The sequence below is a fragment of the Pongo pygmaeus genome, chromosome 9, assembly GCF_028885625.2.
Source record: "Pongo pygmaeus isolate AG05252 chromosome 9, NHGRI_mPonPyg2-v2.0_pri, whole genome shotgun sequence".
Lineage (NCBI taxonomy): Eukaryota > Metazoa > Chordata > Mammalia > Primates > Hominidae > Pongo > Pongo pygmaeus.
In genome coordinates, this window is record NC_072382.2 from 132,112,457 (window position 1) to 132,131,925 (window position 19,469).

General features: G+C 39.8%; 1 protein-coding gene and 1 pseudogene across 6 annotated transcripts in view; one reads left to right on the forward strand and one right to left on the reverse strand.

Moving 5' to 3' along the window:
• ZBTB44 (zinc finger and BTB domain containing 44) overlaps nucleotides 1-19,469 on the reverse strand; it is a 90,487-nt gene that overhangs the window by 55,767 nt on the left and 15,251 nt on the right. The gene's annotated exons all lie outside the window — the stretch shown is intronic.
• Nucleotides 14,895-16,944, forward strand: LOC129008350 (ATP-dependent RNA helicase DDX18-like; annotated as a pseudogene).

Consider the following 19,469-nt stretch of genomic DNA (forward strand, 5'->3'; position numbering starts at 1 on the left):
TATGCAATAACAGAAGAATAGTCAGTCTTTCTAATGTATGTTCTCTGACCCTAATGGAATTACAACACAAAAATTAGTAACAGAAAGGTAATTAAAAAATCACCAAACTTCTTTACGTTGACCTTGTTCCTGTCATTGATTAGTTTTAGCACGCTTTTTGTATTTTTAAAAAATTACTTGGGTGTAAATAATCAGGTCTCTCAATAGGAACAGTTTTGTTTTTCCTTTCATATCTGTATGCCTATTATTTTTCTTGCCTTTTTGCACCAGTGAGGACTTTCAATATAATGTTTAATAGGATTGGTGGGAATAGGACTTGAGGGAAGGGACAATCTTGCCTTTTTAGCATTCAGTCTTACTATCTCTAGGTTTTTTGTAATTGCCCTTTGCCAGGTTGGGGAAGTTCTCTCATTAACACAACACACTTCTAAGAATCCATAAATCAAAAGGCAAGACTCAAGGGAAGCTATAAAACGTTAAAATGAACAAAAATGAAACACATCTAAATTTATGGAATGCAGCTAAAATAGTGCTTATAGGGAAATTCATTCCCTTAAATGATTATAATTAGAAAATGAGTAAGGTCTCAAATTAATCACCTAAAGTGTCTGCCTTAAGAAGCCAGAAAACAGGCCAGGTGTGGTGGCTCATGCCTGTAATCCCAGCACTTTGGGAGGCCGAGGTGGGAGGATCACTTGAGCCTAAGAGTTCAAGACCAGCCTAGGCAACACAGTGAGACCCTGTCTCCACAAAAAATACAAAAATTAGTTAGGTGTGGTAACATGAGCCTGTGGCCCCAGGTACTTAGGAAGCTAAGGTGGGAGGATGGCTTGAGCCCAGGAGTTTGAAACAGCAGTGAGCTGTGATTGTGCTACTGCACTCCAGCCTGGGCAACAGAGTGAGACCCTGTCTCAAAATAAATAAATAAATAAATAAATAAATATTTTAAAAAGTAGTTTTATTGTGTTTTTTTTTTTTTTTTTTTGAGATGGAGTCTCGTCTCGCTCTGTCACCCAGGCTAGAGTGCAGTGGTGCGATCTCGGCTCACTGCAAGCTCCACCTCCCGGGTTCACGTCATTCTCCTGCCTCAGCCTCCCGAGTAGCTGGGACTACAGGCTCCCGCCACCACACCCAGCTAATTTTTTGTATTTTTAGTAGAGACGGGGTTTCGCCATGTTAGCCAGGATGGTCTCGATCTCCTGACCTCGTGATCCGCCCGCCCCGGCCTCCCAAAGTGCTGGGATTACAGGCGTGAGCCACCGCGCCCGGCCTATTGTTTTGATGATGTGCTCATATCATTTTATTTCGTAAAAGTTCTCTAATACCCTATTTGCATGAGCCCAGGAATTTAAGGTTACAGTGGGCTACGAACATGCCACCACACTCCAGCCTGGGTGATGGAGTGAGACCCAATTTCTTAAAATGAAACATAACACTCTATTATAAACTAAAGCCTACATCATTTAAGTTACTTAATAAGCAGCAGTTAAGGTTATTTTTGTGGCAGAATATACACAAAATTTACTATTTTAACTATTTTTAAGCATACAGTTTGTATGTTCACATTACATACATTCACACTGTGCTTCAATCATCCATCACTATCCGTCTCTGGAGCTTTGTCATCATCCCACAGTGAAACACAGTACTCATTAAACAATAGCTCCCCATTCTCCCCACCCCCACATTCCTGTAGTCACTGTTCTACTTTCTGTCTCTATGAATTTGACTACTGAAGGTACCTCATATAAGTGGAAGCATTCAATATTTGTCTCTTTCTGGCTTATTTCACATAGCAAAGTGTTCTCAAGGTTCTTCCATGATGTACTATTGTGTCAGGATTTCTTCCTTTCTAAAGCTCAATATACACCACATTTTGTTCATCCATTCATCTCATGCTGGACACTGAAGTCTTTTCTACAGATTTTAAATCCCTGACTTAACCAATAAAAGCAAGGTTTGAATCACAAACTTAATCTCCAGGTAAAGAGCAATGTTGAAGGCCACCTAGCCTTACAGCCTTCTACTAATTAAATCACTTGACTGAAGTTACCCCAATCATAGAATTCTGTATTTTGCAGTATTTTGAGTAAGAGTGGCTACCACTTTAAATGGTTCACATTTCTCTTTTCCACTTTGGCAATTATCACCTATATTTTAATTTATTTAGCCACGACACACGACAGCAGATGTCATGTGACACACCTCCCTGGGCTAGGAGATTTTTGTTTGTTTAAATCAGAGATGGGGTCTCGCTGTGCTACCCACATTGGTCTCCAATTCCTGAGCTCAAGCAATCCTCCCATATCAGTCTCCTAAGTAGCTGGGACTACACGTCCCCACCACTGTGACTAGCTCCAAATTTTTTTTAATTGTGGTTAAAAAAATATATAAAATAAAATTTGCCATTCTAACCTTTTTTTTTTTTTCCGAGATGGAGTCTCGCTCTGTCACCCAGACTGCTGGAGTGTAGTGGCGCAACCTTGGCTCACTGCAACCTCCATCTTCAAGGTTCAAGCAATTATCCTGCCTTAGCCTCCCATGTGGATGGGATAACAGGTGCACGGGACTCGCCTGGCTAATTTTTTTGTATTTTTAGTAGAGAGAGGGTTTTGCCATGTTGGCCAGGCTAGTCTCAAACTCCTGACTTCAAATGATCCACCCGCCTCGGCCTCCCAAAGTGCTGGGATTACAGGCATGAGCCACCGTGCCCGGCCCATTCTAACCATTTTAAAGTGTACAGTTCAGTGACATTAAGTACAATCACACTGTTGTGCAACCATTTCCTATTTCCAAAATTTTTCATCAGCAAGGCCAGATTTTTACAAAACTCAAAAGAACTGCAGGCAACAAAAGCAAAGTGCACCAGACTTTATTTTGGCATGATAATTGCAAAATAATCTTATGTAAGAATTACTCAATTTAAATTTATATCAAAAGATTTTCATTTTTAATAAACACAATTATATGTTCAATCTCATTTTAAAAAATTAAGCTTTATTCAACAATGAGAAGGAATCTTGATTTTTTTTCTTGATATTAAAAAGGCAAAGCAGGCCAGGTGCAGTGGCTCATGCCTGTAATCCCAGCACTTTGGGAGGCTGAGGTGGGCAGATCACCCAAGGTCGGAAGTTCAAGACCAGCCTGGCCAACATGGCGAAACCCCGTCTCTACTAAAAATATAAAAAAGGCAAGCAAAAAGGTAGGTAAATTTTTTCACATTTAATATTAGAATTCATGGAATTTATAGAATTATACTGTATATGATGTTAATTGCAAATTTTTTCATTGTATCATTCTTGCTTATAGGCAATATGGACAAACAACTCACACTTTGCAGTCATCCTCCTCTTATTAAAAGTTTATTCATTGGTAAAATAAAATTCAAGTAACTAATAATCACAAACACTTTGGTAATGTATAATTACCACAACTATTCATGGTACTTTACAAAAGTAGGTGGCAATTAAGCTATAGAAGTCCAATTCCTAAAGCTCTTATTTTATTTTACAACTGATCAAGTGATAGTAATTACAAAACCTCTGCTAAGATCTCTTTTAAGGATCCTGAATGAAGCTGGTCAAGAACAGGACTTCAGCCCGAGTGCAGCGGCTTATGCTTGTAATGCCAGCACTTTGGGAGGCTACGGCGGGCAGATGGCTTGAGCTCAGGAATTTAAGACCAGCCTGGGCAATATGGTGAAAACCCATCTCTACAAAGAAATACGAAAATTTGCCAGGTGTGGTAGTGTGTGCCTGTAGTCCCAGCTACTTGGGGGGCTGAGGCAGGAGGACTGCTTGAGCCTGGGAGGTCAAGGCTGCAGTGAACCCAGATTGAGCCACTGCATTCCAGCCTAGGTCAAAGAGCGAGACCCTGTCTCAAAAAAATAATAATAATAAAAATAAAATAATAAGAATAAAGCTTCAGATAGCAGCTCTATAAATTACCAGTTTTTTGGAGATACAGAGGGCTATAGAAAATGTTTACTTTGATATAGTCAATATTATATTAAGTGTCTCTAGAGGAACCACATGCCAGACTATGGAGTGTGACTCTGGGACTGATATTATCTTATACGATAACTATTACTACTAATGGCTTCACTGTTATGTTAGAGACTAAAAAAGATAAAGGATGAATGAACAGATTGAAAAAGAGGCAATATTTTAAAACCCTCAAATGGAATGAAAAAATTTGAATTTTAGAGCTTAAAGGGCAAATAGATTATTTTATGGCTCAGGAAATGTAGTTTAGCTCAACAAACATTTACTGGTGGCATATACTTGTGCTAAAGCCCAGAAAAGTAAACCAAGTCAGTTACTTAATGTCAGTTATTAATGTCAGAGCTAAGGATGTCAGTTACTTAATGTCAGAGCTAGGGATGGAGCACAGATTACTTGGTTCTTAAGAGTCCACTACTTTGTACAAAAAGCACTGTTGGCCAGGCGTGGTAGCTCACCCCTGTAATTCCAGCACTTTGGGAGGCCGAGGCAGGTGGATCATGAGGTCAGGAGTTCGAGACCAGCCTGACCAACATGGAGAAACCCTGTCTCTACTAAAAATACAAATATTAGCCGACGTGGTGGCACGTGCCTGTAATCCCAGCTACTCAGGAGACTGAGGCAGAAGAAACGCTTGAACCCAGGAGGTGGAGGTTGCAGTGAGCCAAGCTCACACCACTACACTCCACAGCCTGGGAAACAGAGCGAGACTACGTCTCCAAAAAAAAAAAAAAAAGAGTCCACTGCTTTGTACAAAAATCACTGTTAAAAACAGTACCTGGGGGCCAATCTCTCTAAATTACCAGTCTCTCTAAATTATATTTTGACTTCTTTTATTTGTTAAAATAGTCACATCCATATACACAAAATGATCTGACCATAATGCATTCACTGATTGTGGCTCTTTCTGTCTTGTGGCATCTGGGATTCTGGCTGAAAGGTTCTACCAGTGCCGGTGGGAACCAGTGAGAGTTCTTCCTTTCCGAAGTATGGAGCAAAGCCATGTCCTTTGAGTTTGAACTGGTGGAGCCAAGAGTTCCTCACTAGTCTTACTAACGAGTTTTTGGTTTTCATAAAAATCTTTGCTTTTTAATTTCTTCTCTGTATTTTTCATTCTTAAGTATTTCCTCCATAGTAGGTGGAGTTATTCTTGTTCTCTTTTTTTTTTTTTGAGACAGAGTTTCACTCTCGTTAGCCAGGCTGGAATGCCGTGGCACAATCTCAGCTCACTGCAACCTCCGCTTCCTGGGTTCAAGTGATTCTCCTGCCTCAGCCTCCTGAGTAGCTGGGATTACAGGCATGGACCACCATGACTGGCTAATTTTTGTATTTTTAGTAGAGATGAGGTTTCACCATGTTGACCAGGCTGGTCTCGAACTCCTGACCTCAGGTGATCTGCCTGCCTCGGCCTCTCGAAGTGCTGGGATTACAGGCGTGAGCCACCACACCCAGCCTCTTTTTTGTTCTTCTGATCCAAGCTTCCCATTCTGTTGGAATATCCCCTACTTCACAGTCTACTTTTTTATTTGCTGCTTCGACAATTCTTTTCTCTTGAATAGTTTGTCCTCACCTCTCCAGTTCTTGTACTCTGGAATAGAGTAGTGTTTGTTCCCAAACCAGTTCATGCCCACATGCTCCTTCACTTCTTTTGACAGTGATCTCCACAAGGCACACAACAAATCCTGAGACCAACCCATGCTGTCCACTCTGCTCTCAGAACTGCTAGCAGCCAGTCTGCAGCAGGGGTAATGCTCCAGCCACTGATCCAGCCCACCTACAAGTATTCTTTCTAGTGATTTGATAATAGTGTAAGAATACTTGTTTCTATAAAGGAACAACTGTTCTTGTTAGAATAAAAATCTTACTACTTCTAAAACTCATATTCGATCTGTTCAAACCAGTAAATCAACTATCCGAAAAGTAACAAACTACACAACTAAAAAGATTGATGTGGAAAAATGTTAGGACTCATTACAGTAAATTCCTTTCTAAATTATCAGACTGAGAAGAAATCAGGCAAATTCTGTAACAAAGTGATCTTTAAAAAAATGAAAAAATCACCAGTGGGCCAGAATATTAAAAGCTGAGTCCTTAGCTGTAGTTATTTGCTGCCTAACAACCTAAAGAGAAAAAAGTGACTGTGAAAATGACAGATATTAGCCTATTCTGATTATCTGAATATCCCAGAAAAATACATACTTTTCAACCTGTAAATGTATTTTTAAAATTACAATAAACTTGAAAAAAAATCTATTAATTTGAATATTCTCTGAAACTTACTACCTGAAACTTTCCCAATAAAGTATACCTCACACTGTAACTACTCAATTCCTATTAAGGTTTCTAATTCTAGATCTGCCATAGACACTCGTGGTATCCCTGTCCCTTTGAACTACAGAAGATCGCTCCAAGGATAAATATATTTGAATCTTTTGACACATTACTAAGGATTAAAAGAATTATAGTCTTTTCATATTACCCAAAACTCAGTAACAGATTTCTTCACCTCATGCATAATTAGGCTTTGAGTATTTCACATTCAATTCAATTATCAATGAATATATTAGCGTTGCCTGGAGACAGCAGGTACACTAGGTAGAACAACAGCTTTTCAGTTCAGACAGACCTGCACGTTAATCATGGTTATATGACTGTAGTGACTGGATGGCCCTAAACAAGTGAGCTCTCTGAGGACTGCCATACAGATTCAATGAGATTCTGAGGACTGCCATACAGATTCAATGAGATTCTGAGGACTGCCATACAGATTCAATGAGATGAGTCTATGTAAAGAGCCCAGTGCCTAGCACAGACTGTTTATATAAGAATATGGTGCAGCAGTGATTAACAGATAAGCTATCATTATCGACAGATCTCTGACTCCCACCTTTGACTAAAATCTCAGCAATATCCCTCTGAATGTCAATTCTGGGCTTCTACTGACCAGCTAGAGTGCTAGACGATTCCATCTGAATGTGTTCGCCATCTTGCAAATTCAATGTCTGAAAACAAACTCAAATTATTTCCCAACTAACATACCACTACGGAATTTCTTAATCTGTTAATCATGGACACCTTCAATTGCTCAGTCACCCACAGCTTAAAATCTAGTACTCATTTTTGATTCTCCATGCCCCATCCCTCACCTCCCATCAAAACTGGGTATCATCCATCAGGCACTCTCCCTTCACAGCCAAGTTTATAAAAATTACAGATATGCCCCACTTATAAATGTTTATCATAAATCAAAGTCATTTCTCAGAGCAAGAGTGTTAACTATGCCTATTACCAAGAGATGATAATAACGGACTTGTGTGGTCATGTAAGTCTTAGCTCTCTAGTCTTCATTAGCTTTTTCTCTGTGCTTAGTTTTGAGGTATATTACTAAATCCAGCATGTTCGATAAGCACAAAAACAGTAAGAATGGTGAAAGTACTAACAAACAGAGGTAAGTGTTGGAAATAAAATGCAGAGACATACTAATAAAGAATGAGAAAGCTGCTGCTCCCATAAATGGGATGAATATTAAACAGAATGAATGACTCTGAAGTACTTGCAACAAATCCTGCAACATATGAAGATGATATACCTACATGATAACTGATAATAGTAAGAGAAGGAAAAAATGATTGGATAAATGGAAAAACTTTGGAGTATGTGGTTAGAGTGGCATTAACACTAGACAGCGGATTTTAAACTCGAATCTCAGGCCTCTTTACACTCTTAAAATTTATTGAGAACCCAAAAGAGCTTTTATTTATATGAACTATATCTAAAAATATTTACCGTATTATAAATTAAAACTTAGAAATTTAAAAAATTATTCACCTAAAAATAACAGTACATTTTAAGACAACACAGTTTTCAAGAAACTAAATTTTCTCAGACAAAAAAAAAAAAAAGAAAGAAAAAGGCAAGAGTAGCACTGATTTTTGAAAATCTCTTTAAGTCTGGCTTATTGGAAATCAGCTGAATTCTCACGTGTTAAGTCTGTTACAGTATCACATTTCAGCCGAGCGCAGTGGCTCACGCCTGTAATCCCAGCACTTTGGGAGGCTGAGGCAGGCAGATCACCTGAGGTCAGGAGTTCAAGAACAGCCTGGCCAACATGGTGAAACCCCCGTCTCTACCAAAAATATAAAAATTAGCCGGGTGTGGTGGCGCACACCTGTAGTCCCAGCTACTTGGGAGGCTGAGGCAGGAGAATCACTTGAACCCAGGAGGTAGAGGTTGCAGTGAGCCGAGATCACGCCACTGTACTCCAGCCTGGGTGACAGAGCCAGACTCTGTCTCGGGGAAGAATAAATAAAGAAAGAAAATAAAATAAAGAAAAAAAAAAAAAAAACATTTCAAGTAGGCAGCCTCTGGAAAACTCCATTGTATATCTAAGAATAAGAATGAAAAATGGCAAGTAGTGTCTTAAAACACTGCTAGAAGACTGTTTTGATCTCAGGTACTCTCTAAAAGGTTCTCGGGATCCCCAGGAGAGTTCCCAGACTACATTAACCACTGCTTTCAAGTTTAATGTTAAAAATCAGGACATGGGCCTGGTGTGGTGGCTCATGCGTGTAATCCCAGCACTGTGGGAGGCCGAGGCGGGCAGGTCACCTGAGGTCAGGTGTTCGAGATCAGCCTGCTCAACATGGCGAAACCCTGTCTCTACTAAAAATACAAAAATTATCCAGGCATGGTGACATGCACCTGTAATCCCAGCTACTTGGGAGGCTGAGGCATGAGAATTGCTTGAACCCGGGAGGCGGAGGTTGCAGTGAGCTGAGATCACACCACTGCACTCCAGCCTGGGCGACAGAGCGAGACTCCGTCTTAAAAAAAAAAAAAAGAAAATGAGGACATGGTTAGGAATTTGTAGACAAGAACTTAAACAAGACTAAGCAAGGTGAATGGACTACTTTTTAAATAAACCACAGAAAGACAGTTCCACATCTGCAAGATTCTACCAAATCTGCATAGCAAAAAGTAGTAAAACAATGTGATGTGGGAAGTGCTCAAGAGGTCTGTTTTGCCATTTGTCACTGAAGACAGATGGGTGTAATGTTTGTATATTTGAGGCAGGGGTCCCTACCTGAACAAATCTGCAATGTAGACAAAAAATTCAGGTGGCTAGGTGCGGTGGCTCACTCCTGTAATCCCAGCACTCTGGGAGGCTGAGGCACGTGGGTCACCTGAGGTCAGGAGTTCAAGACTAGCCTGGCCAACATGGTGAAACCCCGTCTCTACTAAAAATACAAAAATTAGGCACAGTGGCGCGTGCCTGTAATCCCAGCTACTCAAGAGGCTGAGGCAGGAGAATTGCTTGAACTCGGAGGTGGAGGTTGCAGTGAGCCGAGATCCCACTGCACTTCCAGCTCCAGGGCAACAGAGCAAGATTCCGCCTCAAAAAAAAAAAAAAAAAAGATTTAGGTAAAAGATGGTGGTCACGAGAATGTTTATCTGGCCAAGAAAAATAGAACCTAATGGGCAGCTTCAGAAGTTAGGTTTCCTTGCAGACTTAAAAAAAAAAAAAAGGTGGGGGTGGGGCACACAAAACAAGCCAACTAAATTTTCATATCTGGATTGAAGGCCTAGAATTGTGGGGATCATTTTGTTACCATAGGAGAGCCAGCCTAAGGATGGCAAAGCAAGAACTTAGGTCCTCAAGGATGTCACTGAATTGCTAATTTAACCAACTCTGAGGCTGTTTTTTGTTTTAAATAAATGTCCGTATTGTTTAAGCCATCTGATTCAAGGTTTTCTGATAACATAAATTGAATACCCTCATACACATGGCCCATAGGTACTTCAGCAGGTCCCAAGTGAATTCATTATCATCTCTCAAAAATGCATTCTTCTTTTTCAAGTACTCTGGTCAATGACAGGACCAGCTCCAAAAAGCTAAAACCCCCAAATGTCCATGTTCTAATCCCTTGAATTTGTGAATGATACCTTTATGGCTTTGCAAATGTGATGAAATATCTTGGAACGGGGAGATTATCCCAGATTACCCAGGTGGGCCCTAAATACAGTCACAAGTCTCCTTATACAAGGAAGGCAGATGTAGACTTGGCACACACAGGAGAAGGTGAAAGGTGGGGAAGAGGAGGTGGCGTGGCAACGTGAAGACTAGTGATGAATGATATGGTCACAAGATGAATATGCCTGCAGCCCACATAAGCTGGAAGAGGCAAGGAATGGTTTCTCCCCTAGATCCTTCGGAGGGAAGAAGCACTTGCCAACATCTTGATCTCAACCCAGTTATGATTATTTCAAGCTTCTGTGAGGAAATTACTTTGTTGTTTTAAGCTATCTAATTTGTGATAATTACAACAGCCACAGAAAACTAATACAATTTCTCTTCCCCTTTTCCTCCTAACACAGACCTGGTCACCAAGACCTATCTCAAATCCATCCTTCCTTTCTCTACTGCCTCTGCCTCTGCCTCGGACTACTGAAACAGCATCCTGATTGATCTCCTTGCCTTCAGTCTCACCGGCCTTATATTAATCTTTACTGTTACTTAAACTGTCTCTAAAATACAATTTTCTGAGTCCAGACACTCATTAGCCCACAGCTTGATAATCACGCTGAACTATCAACAGTACTTGGTACTTTTCAGCACTATCCTACACCCTATCACATCTGACATGGACTGATTTAAATACATAAAATCTTTGAGATCTGGCAGAACTATTATTATCTCCCATTACACTGATGGGGAAATTGAGGCTCAGAGAATTAAATGACTTGGCTAAGGTTACAGGGCTTGTAACAGCAACTTATATCCTGATGGTAAACTTTCTCGCTATTTTATAATCTCTCTATTATGCTTTTAGATACTTTAGGCTGCTCTCTCTCCCTCCCTGCTCTACAAAATGAACTCTTTGCCCTAACCTGCTTTTGACTCATCATTTTCCACATATATCATACATATTCCCACTCCCCCAGCTCTGGTCCCTTTTTGGAATTCCCTCCTCACTGATCTCCACAGGTCTAATTCTACTTTATTTTGTTTTCCCTTCTAATGTAAATGTCAGGAAAGCCTTTGTTGTTTTTTTTTTTTTGAGACGGAGTCTCATTCTGTCGCCCAGGCTGGAGTGCAGTGGTGCAATCTTGGCTCTTGAATTGCTTGAACCTCCGCCTCCCAGGTTCAAGCAATTCTCGTGCCTCAGCTTCCTGAGTAGCTGGGATCATAGGCGCATGCCACCATACCCAGGTAATTTTTGTATTTTTAGTAGAGACAGGGTTTCACCATGTTGGCCAGGCTGGTCTTGAACTCCTGACCTTGGGATCCGCCCACCTCGACCTCCTAAAGTGCTGGGATTACAGGTGTGAGCCACCGCGCCCGGCCAGCCTTCCATTTTTATGTCACTTTCAGATGTACTTTCAAATATATTCTTTGGATCTTAAAATCTTAATGAAACTAAAGATGAGAAAAACAAAGATTAGAGAAAATATGGCCTAACAGGGATTCAAATTCAGAGCCTCTGACTTTAATTAAATCCTATCCTCATTTTATTATTAAACCAAGCTGTCTTTCTCTACACTGAACTCCAGTGGCAGTTCTGTTTGGACTCACTGATTCTGTGTTTGATATCATATAAATTTAGGTTTACCAGGGTATACACACTCTAATCTCTCCAAGGATTATTCCAATATATTTATGGAATCAATCACATCTGTACTTCCAGCATAGGTTCTTTAAAAATCACTTTATGAGTGCTTTCCTGATATAATTCACGTACAATAAACTGCATAGTGTACAATTTGATGAGTTATAATATATATATATCATCACCACAATCAAGATAAGGAATACTGCCACAATTTCTGTAAGTTTCTTTGCAGTCTCACCTTCCTGTCCTTGCCAGGAATTATCAATGTGCTTTTCACTTTAGTAGCTCCATTTTCTAGAATTTTATATAAATGGGATTATATAGTATGTACTCTTTTTTTCTGGCTTCTTTCATGGACATAATTATTCTGAGATTCATCCATGCTGTTGAGTGTAAGGACTTTTGTTCTTTTTATTGCTGAATACTATTCCATTGCATAGATGTAACACAATCTGTTTATCATTTAATTGTTGATAGACTTGAGTTGTTTGCAGTTGGGCTATTACGAATAAAGCCGCTATGCACATTTGTGTACAAGATTTGTGTGGACAAACCAGCAGATGTTCTTAATTATTTCTGTTTCTATACGATTTATGTGTTATACTCTTAATATGGCTTATTATACTGCAGTGATTCCATAAAAAGTCACTACTCTATTCACCAGTATAATATTTTACATACAAGTGATCAGTAAGTAGTTCACAGATTTTGCTCACCCATGGGCCTAATGCGACTTGACAGAAAAGGCTGAGCCTTGTCTATATTCTGTAACTGCTTAAAAGAGTACATACACTGGTATGCAACAAGATCATAAGAAAAAAATTAAAAATTAAAAAAATAAAAGTGCGCATTGAAAAATTGCTGAATAAATGTTCTTGATTTACGGTGCTTATTTTTGGGATAAGCATATTATTCTTTTATGTTCAATCACATTATTATTAAAAGCTTAATTGCAAATGATAAACAAAACATATAAATTAGTATTCCAAGAGTGTAACATACACAACATACAAATGTTTTGTAGGAAACCTGTTAAAACAATTGATTTAGGAATGGAAGAACCACAGCTCAATGTAGAAACTTCATGTTAAACTTACATGGAAAATTTATATGTGTACTCAAACTAGTGAAAATTACAACTCACCCACCCCACCAAAAGTTATTAAAATAAGATGTTTCTCACTATTAAGACTCTTTTTTACTTTACAAATATAGCAGTACCTCATATTTTATATGTTGCTCTAAACTTGTCACTCTTATCAATTTAAGTCAATGTCTGTATTTTCCCATGATACGAACCAAGTTTTTCAATTAGATTCACATGAGAACTCATATTTGGGAACATGCTTTTTCTTTTTCTGAACACTACTGAAAGTGTTTTGTGATCTTTATTTCACACTAGTTTACTTCCCTTAAGGGTTTTTTAAGTTTTCAGGGAGTATTTTAAATGGACTACTTTATCTGAGTTTTAAAAAGATAATTTTAGGCCTGGAACAATGGTTCATGCATATAATCCCAGCACTTTGGGAGGCCAAGGCAGGAAGCTCATTTGAGCCTAGGAGTTCAAGACCAGCCTGGGTAACACAAAGAGACCTTGTCTCTACCAAAAATTAAAAAAAAAAAAATTAGCTAAGTGTGGTGCTGTGCACCTATAGTCCTGGCTACACAGGAGGCTGAGGCAGGAGGATCACTTGAGCCCAGGAGGTTGAGACTACAGTGAGCTGTGATTTCACCACTGCACTCCAGCCGGGATGACAGCAAGATCTTGTATCAAAAAAAAAAAAAAAAAAAAAAAGACCATTTGGCCGGGTGTGGTGGCTCACACCTATAACCCCATCACTTTGGGAGGCCAAGGTAGGTGGATCACCTGAGGTCAGGAGTTTGAGACCAGCCTGGCCAACATGACGAAACTCCGTCTCCACTTAAAACAAAACAAAACAAAACAAAACAAAAAAAGGAAGTTAGCTGGGTATGGTGGTGCACGCCGTAATCTCAGCTACTTGGGAGGTTGAGGCAGGAGAATCAGTTGAACCTGGGAGGCGGAGGTTGCCCTGGGCCAAGACTGCACCATTGCACTCCAGCCTGGGCAACAAAAGCGAAATTCCATCTCAAAAAAAAAAACAAAAAAACAAAAAAAACATTTTATAACTAGTTGTTTTTCAATGAAACAAAGATTCTAATCATTTTACTCTACGAATAAGCCCTTTCTAGTTCAGAGATTTGAAAAAGTAATGGAGAGTTATCAATAAATCAATTAAATCAGAAACATTAAATGATTAGAATTTCCTCTCCTTGCTGGTAGTCACCAAGTCATGCTGATTGTTACTTTCTACATCAAGAGAAGATAAATTAATATACATTGAGTAACTCCCACCAAGTGTCACTATCTCACTCTGGACTCACAAACTCTGGTAAAACGATTTTTTAAATCCAGTTATAGGCCAGGCACGGTAACTCACACCTGTAATCCCAGTACTTGTGGGGCCGAGATGGGTGGATCTCTTGAGGCCAGGAGTTCGAGACCAGCCTGGCCAACACAGCAAAACCCCATCTCTACTAAAAATACAAAAATTAGCTGGGTGTGGTGGTGCACGCCTGTAACCCCAGCTACTACTCAGGCGCCTGAGGCACAAGAATTGCTTGAACCTGGGGGGCAGAAGTTGCAGTGAGCTGAGATCACGCCACTGCCCTCCAGCCTGGGTGACAGAGAGAGACTCTGTCTTAAAAAAATAAAAATAAATCCAGTGTTAAACGAGGAGACAGAAAATCAAACTAAATTGTCCATATCCCTATAACTAAGTTAACAAAACCAGGATTTACACAAAGGTCTATATGACCAAAAAAAAAAAAAACCAAAATCTTCAATTCCCAGTTATTTCTCCCCACCCCATTATGTTGTCATTTATAATAATTTAACCCATTTATGCCAGAGGTTGCAATTATTTGAAGTTTTGCAATCAGACCTTAGCGATGACCTTGAGCAGGACAGAAATAACTCCCATATGCTTAGTGTTCCAATAATGGAAAGGTAGGCATAAACAGGTTAATCAGAGTACCTAAGGGATGTCTGCTATTCACATCATATTATTGTATCTAGAAAGAAAGACTGAATAGAGGGCCTATCTTATTCATCCATTCGGCTCCTTACATGAGCAAGTAAAATTCAAGTCAGTTTTAGTCAACTAGCATTTAAAGAGCTCCTTATTTTCCCTAAAGAGTTAAGTGTCCACACCAAGTACTCAAGAGTTCAACTGCATATACGCTTTAAAATATGTATACAAGTGGAAGTAACGTCAGCCCTGAGAACTGAGTAGCTGTACCGTGTGACGTGATCTAGGCACTTCTTGGACAGCAATGTCTCACCTGCCAATGAAAAACTCCTGCGCAAGAAGATCAAGAAGCAGAAACTCAAATTGCAGCACCAGAACCTAAAGTTGCAGTGGCCTCAAATCTGACCCTGTCAGAAACTCAAAATGGAGATGTGTCTGAAGAAACAATGAGAGGTAGAAGGGTTAAAAAATCAAAACATTCTAAGAATGTGGCTTATCAGAAGCTCAAAATGGAGACATGTCTCAAGAAGCAGTGGAAAATATAAAACCTAAAAAATCTCCCCAGAAATGCACCGTATTAACCAATGGAGAAGCAGCAATGCAGTCTCCCAATTCAGAATCAAAAGAGAAAAATGGTGAATGATGCTGGGACTGATACAAAAAAAGCAAAAACTGAAAACAAAGAGGAATCTGAGAAGAAAGTGCCGAGACTCCTAAAGAAACAGAAAATAACGTGGAGAAGCCAGATAATGATGAAGATGACAGTGAGGTGCCCAGCCTGCCCCTGGGACTCACAGGAGCGTTTGAGGATACTTCATTTGCTTCTCTATGTAATCTTGTCAATGAAAACTCTGAAGTTAAAAAAAAAAATGGGTTTTACAAACATGACTGAAATTCAGCATAAAAGTATCAGACCACTTCTGGAAGGCAGGGATCTTCTAGCAGCTTGCAAAAACAGGCAGTGGTAAAACCCTGGCTTTTCTCAAACCTGCAGTAGAACTCATTGTTAAAATTCATGCCCAGGAATGCATCGGGAGTCCTTTTTCTCTCACCCACTAGAGAATTAGCCATGCAAATTTTTGGTGTTCTTAAGGAGCTAATGACTCACCACGTGCATACCCTACGGATTGATAATGGGTGGCAGTAACAGATCTGCTGAAGCACAGAAACCTGCTAATGGGATCAACATCACTGCGGCCACACCAGGCCGTCTGCTGTACCACATGCAGAATATCCCAGGGTTTATGTATAAAAACCTGCAGTGTCTGGTTATTGATGAAGCTGATCGTATCTTGGATGATGGGTTTGAAGAGCAATTAAAGCAAATTATTAAACTTTTGCCAACATGTAGACAGACTATGCTCTTTTCTGCCACCCAAACTCGAAAAGTTGAAGGCCTGGCAAGGATTTCTCTGAAAAAGGAGCCATTGTATGTTGGTGTTGATGATGATAAAGCTAATGCAACAGTGGATGGTCTTGAGCAGGGATATGTTGTTTGTCCTTCTGAAAAGAGATTCCTTCTACTCTTTACATTCCTTAAGAAGAACCGAAAGAAGCTCGTGGTCTTCTTTTCCTCTTGTATGTCCGTGAAATACCACTATGAGTTGCTGAACTACATTGATTTGCCCATCTTGGCCATTCATGGAAAGCAAAAGCAAAATAAATGTACAACCACATTCTTCCAGTTCTGCAACGCAGATTCGGGAACACTATTGTGTACGGATATGGTGGCAAGAGGACTGGACATTCCTCAAGTCGACTGGATTGTTCACTATGACCATCCGGATGACCCTAAGGAATATATTCATCGTGTAGGTAGAACAGCCAGAGGCCTAAATGGGAGAAGACATGCCTTGCCCATTTTGGGCCCAGAAGAATTGGGTTTTCTTCTACTTGAAACAATCCAAGGTTCCATTAAGTGAATTTGACTTTTCCTGGTCTAAAATTTCTGACATTCAGTCTCAGCTTGAGAAATTGATTGAAAAGAACTGCTTTCTTTGTAAGTCAGCCCAGGAAGCATATAAGTCATACATACGAGGTTATGATTCCCATTCTCTGAAACAGATCTTTAATGTAAATAACTTAAATTTGCCTCAAGTTGCTCTGCCATTTGATTTCAAAGTGCCTGCCTTTGTTGATCTGAACGTCAACGGCAATGAAGGCAAGCAGAAAAAGCGAGGAGGTGGTGGATTTGACTACCAGAAAACCAAGAAAGTTGAGAAATCCAAAATCTTTAAACACATTAGCAAGAAATCATCCGACAGCAGGCAGCTCTCTCACTGAAGACATGCCCTTTCTTTCATCTTGAATAACTGTTCTAAAATGATTTTTTCCCCTTGATTTAATAAGATTTTTGTAGCCTTTAGAACATAAACTTATCTAACAAGAGTATAAATTGACTTGGGTTGCAAGCACTGAGCACTGTAACTTCTATCAAGTCTCTTTTTATTTTGGGGATATAAAACAGGTTTTAATTTTCTTGGATGCTCAAGAGCAGAGCAAGAATATTAGGTCTTTCTTGTGATCATACAATATTTTAATTTTAAATATCCCTCCCTCATACACACAAATGTATGTTACTGTTTTAATATAATTAAATTGTTGTACCTTTTAAAAAAATATGTACACAAGTACAGTGGCCTTCTCCAACTTACCTCTGCACAAGCAGTTAACTTTATATATGTCTTGGTATGGGGTTGAATTGGGTTCTCTAAAAAGATACTTGAGGTCCTAAACCCCAGTGCCTCAGAATGGGACCTTATTTGGAAATGGAGTCTTTATAGAGGTAATCAAGTTCGAGGGAGATCATTAAGGTGTCCTCGTATAAAGGGGACATTCGTAGACAGACATGCACATAGGGAGGATGCCCCATGAAGACAAGCCAAGGCACTACCAGAAGCAAAGAGATGTGGAACAAGAGATGCTTCCCTCATGGTCCTCAGGAGGAACCAACCCCACCTATGCCTGATTTCGAACTTCAAGCCTCCACAACTATGAGATAAAAATTTCTGTTAACAGCCACCTACTTCGTCATAGTTTGTTATGGCACCCTAGCAAACTAATACATGTTGCTTTTTAATAAACTAAATGTTTTGACTAAAAGGCACAGATTGTCAGAAGAGATAAAAGCATTCTCAAATATATGTTTTTTATAAGAAACACACTTTAAATAAAAAAAGACAGACATGGAAGAACATATATCATGCAAACAGTACGTACAAGAAAGCTGGAGTTGGTTTACTTTAATATCAGATAAAGCAGACTTAAAACAAAGTATTATCAAAGATAGAGGTGAGTAATAAAAATGTATATGCTTCAAAACACTGACAAAATTAAAGGGAAAGATAATTCCACAATAATAATTGACAATTTTTTTTTTTTGAGATATGGTCTTACTCTGTTGCCTAGATTAGAGTGCAGAGGCACAATCACAACACACACAGCCTGGACCTCCCAGACTCAAGCAATCCTTCCACCTTAGCTTCATGAATAGCTGGGACTACAGGCGTGCACCACCTCACCCAGATGATTTTTGTATTTTTTTGTAGAGACAGGGTTTCATCATGTTGCCCAGGCTGGTCTCAAACTCCTGAGGCTCAATGAATCCACCCACCTTAGCTTCCCAAAGTGCTGAGATTACAGGTGTGAGCCACCACGCCCAGCCAAAAGTTGAAGTTTTTTTTTTTTTTTTTTTTAAAGACTGAGTCTCGCACTGTTGCCCAGGCTGGAGTGCAGTGGCATGATCTTGGCTCACTGCAACCTTCAACTCCTGGGTTCAAGCGATTCTCCTGTCTCAGTCTCCCAAGTGGCTGGGACTACAGGTACGTGCCACCATGCCTGGCTACTTTTTGTATTTTTAGTAGAGATGGAGTTTCACCATGTTGGCCAGGCTGGTCTCGAACTCCTAACCTCAGGTTATCCACTTGCCTCAGCCTCTCAAAGTGCTGGGATTACAGGTGTGAGCCACCACGCCCAGCAATAGTTGAAGATTTTAATATCACCTCTCTGCAGTTACAGAACTGAAACACACACACACACACACACACACACACACACACACAAAACCATCAGTAAAGATAAAAGATCTGCAGCTTGGGAAACATGGTGAAACCCGTCTCTACAAAAAATACAAAAATTAGCCAGACATAGTGGCATGCACCTGTAGTGCCAGCTACTTGGGAGGCAGAGGTGAGAGGATTTATTAACCCTGGGAGGTGGAGGTTACAGTGAGCCAAGATTGATCCACTGCACTCCAGCCTGGGTGACAGAGTGAGACCCTGCCTCAAAACATTAAAAAAAGACATAAAGGGCAATCATCTTCACCAAATTGACATTTATAGTGCAGAATATACATTCAAGTGCAAAGTCGTATGTTCACCAGGAAAGATCATATGCTGGGCCATAAGACAAATCTTAATAAATTTTAAAGGAATGAATGCACAGAGTATGTTCTCTCACCAAAACAGAAAAAAATAAGTAATAAAATATCAAGAAAGCCCTAAATATCTGGAAATTAAACAATGCACTTCTAAATAATAAGCCATGGGCTGGTCAAATAAGGAATCAACAAAGGAAACTGGGATATATTTTTAACTGTAATTTAGCTGGGCATAGTGGCACGCATCTGTAATCCCAGCTACTTGGGAGGCTGGGGCAGGAGAATCACTTGAACCCAGGAGGCAGAGGTTGCAGTGAGCCGAGATCGTGCCATTGCACTCCAGCCTGCGTGACAGAGCAAGACTTCGTCTCGGGGGAAAAAAAAAAAAAAAAATGATGGTCTCTAAATATCAATGACTTACCACCCCATA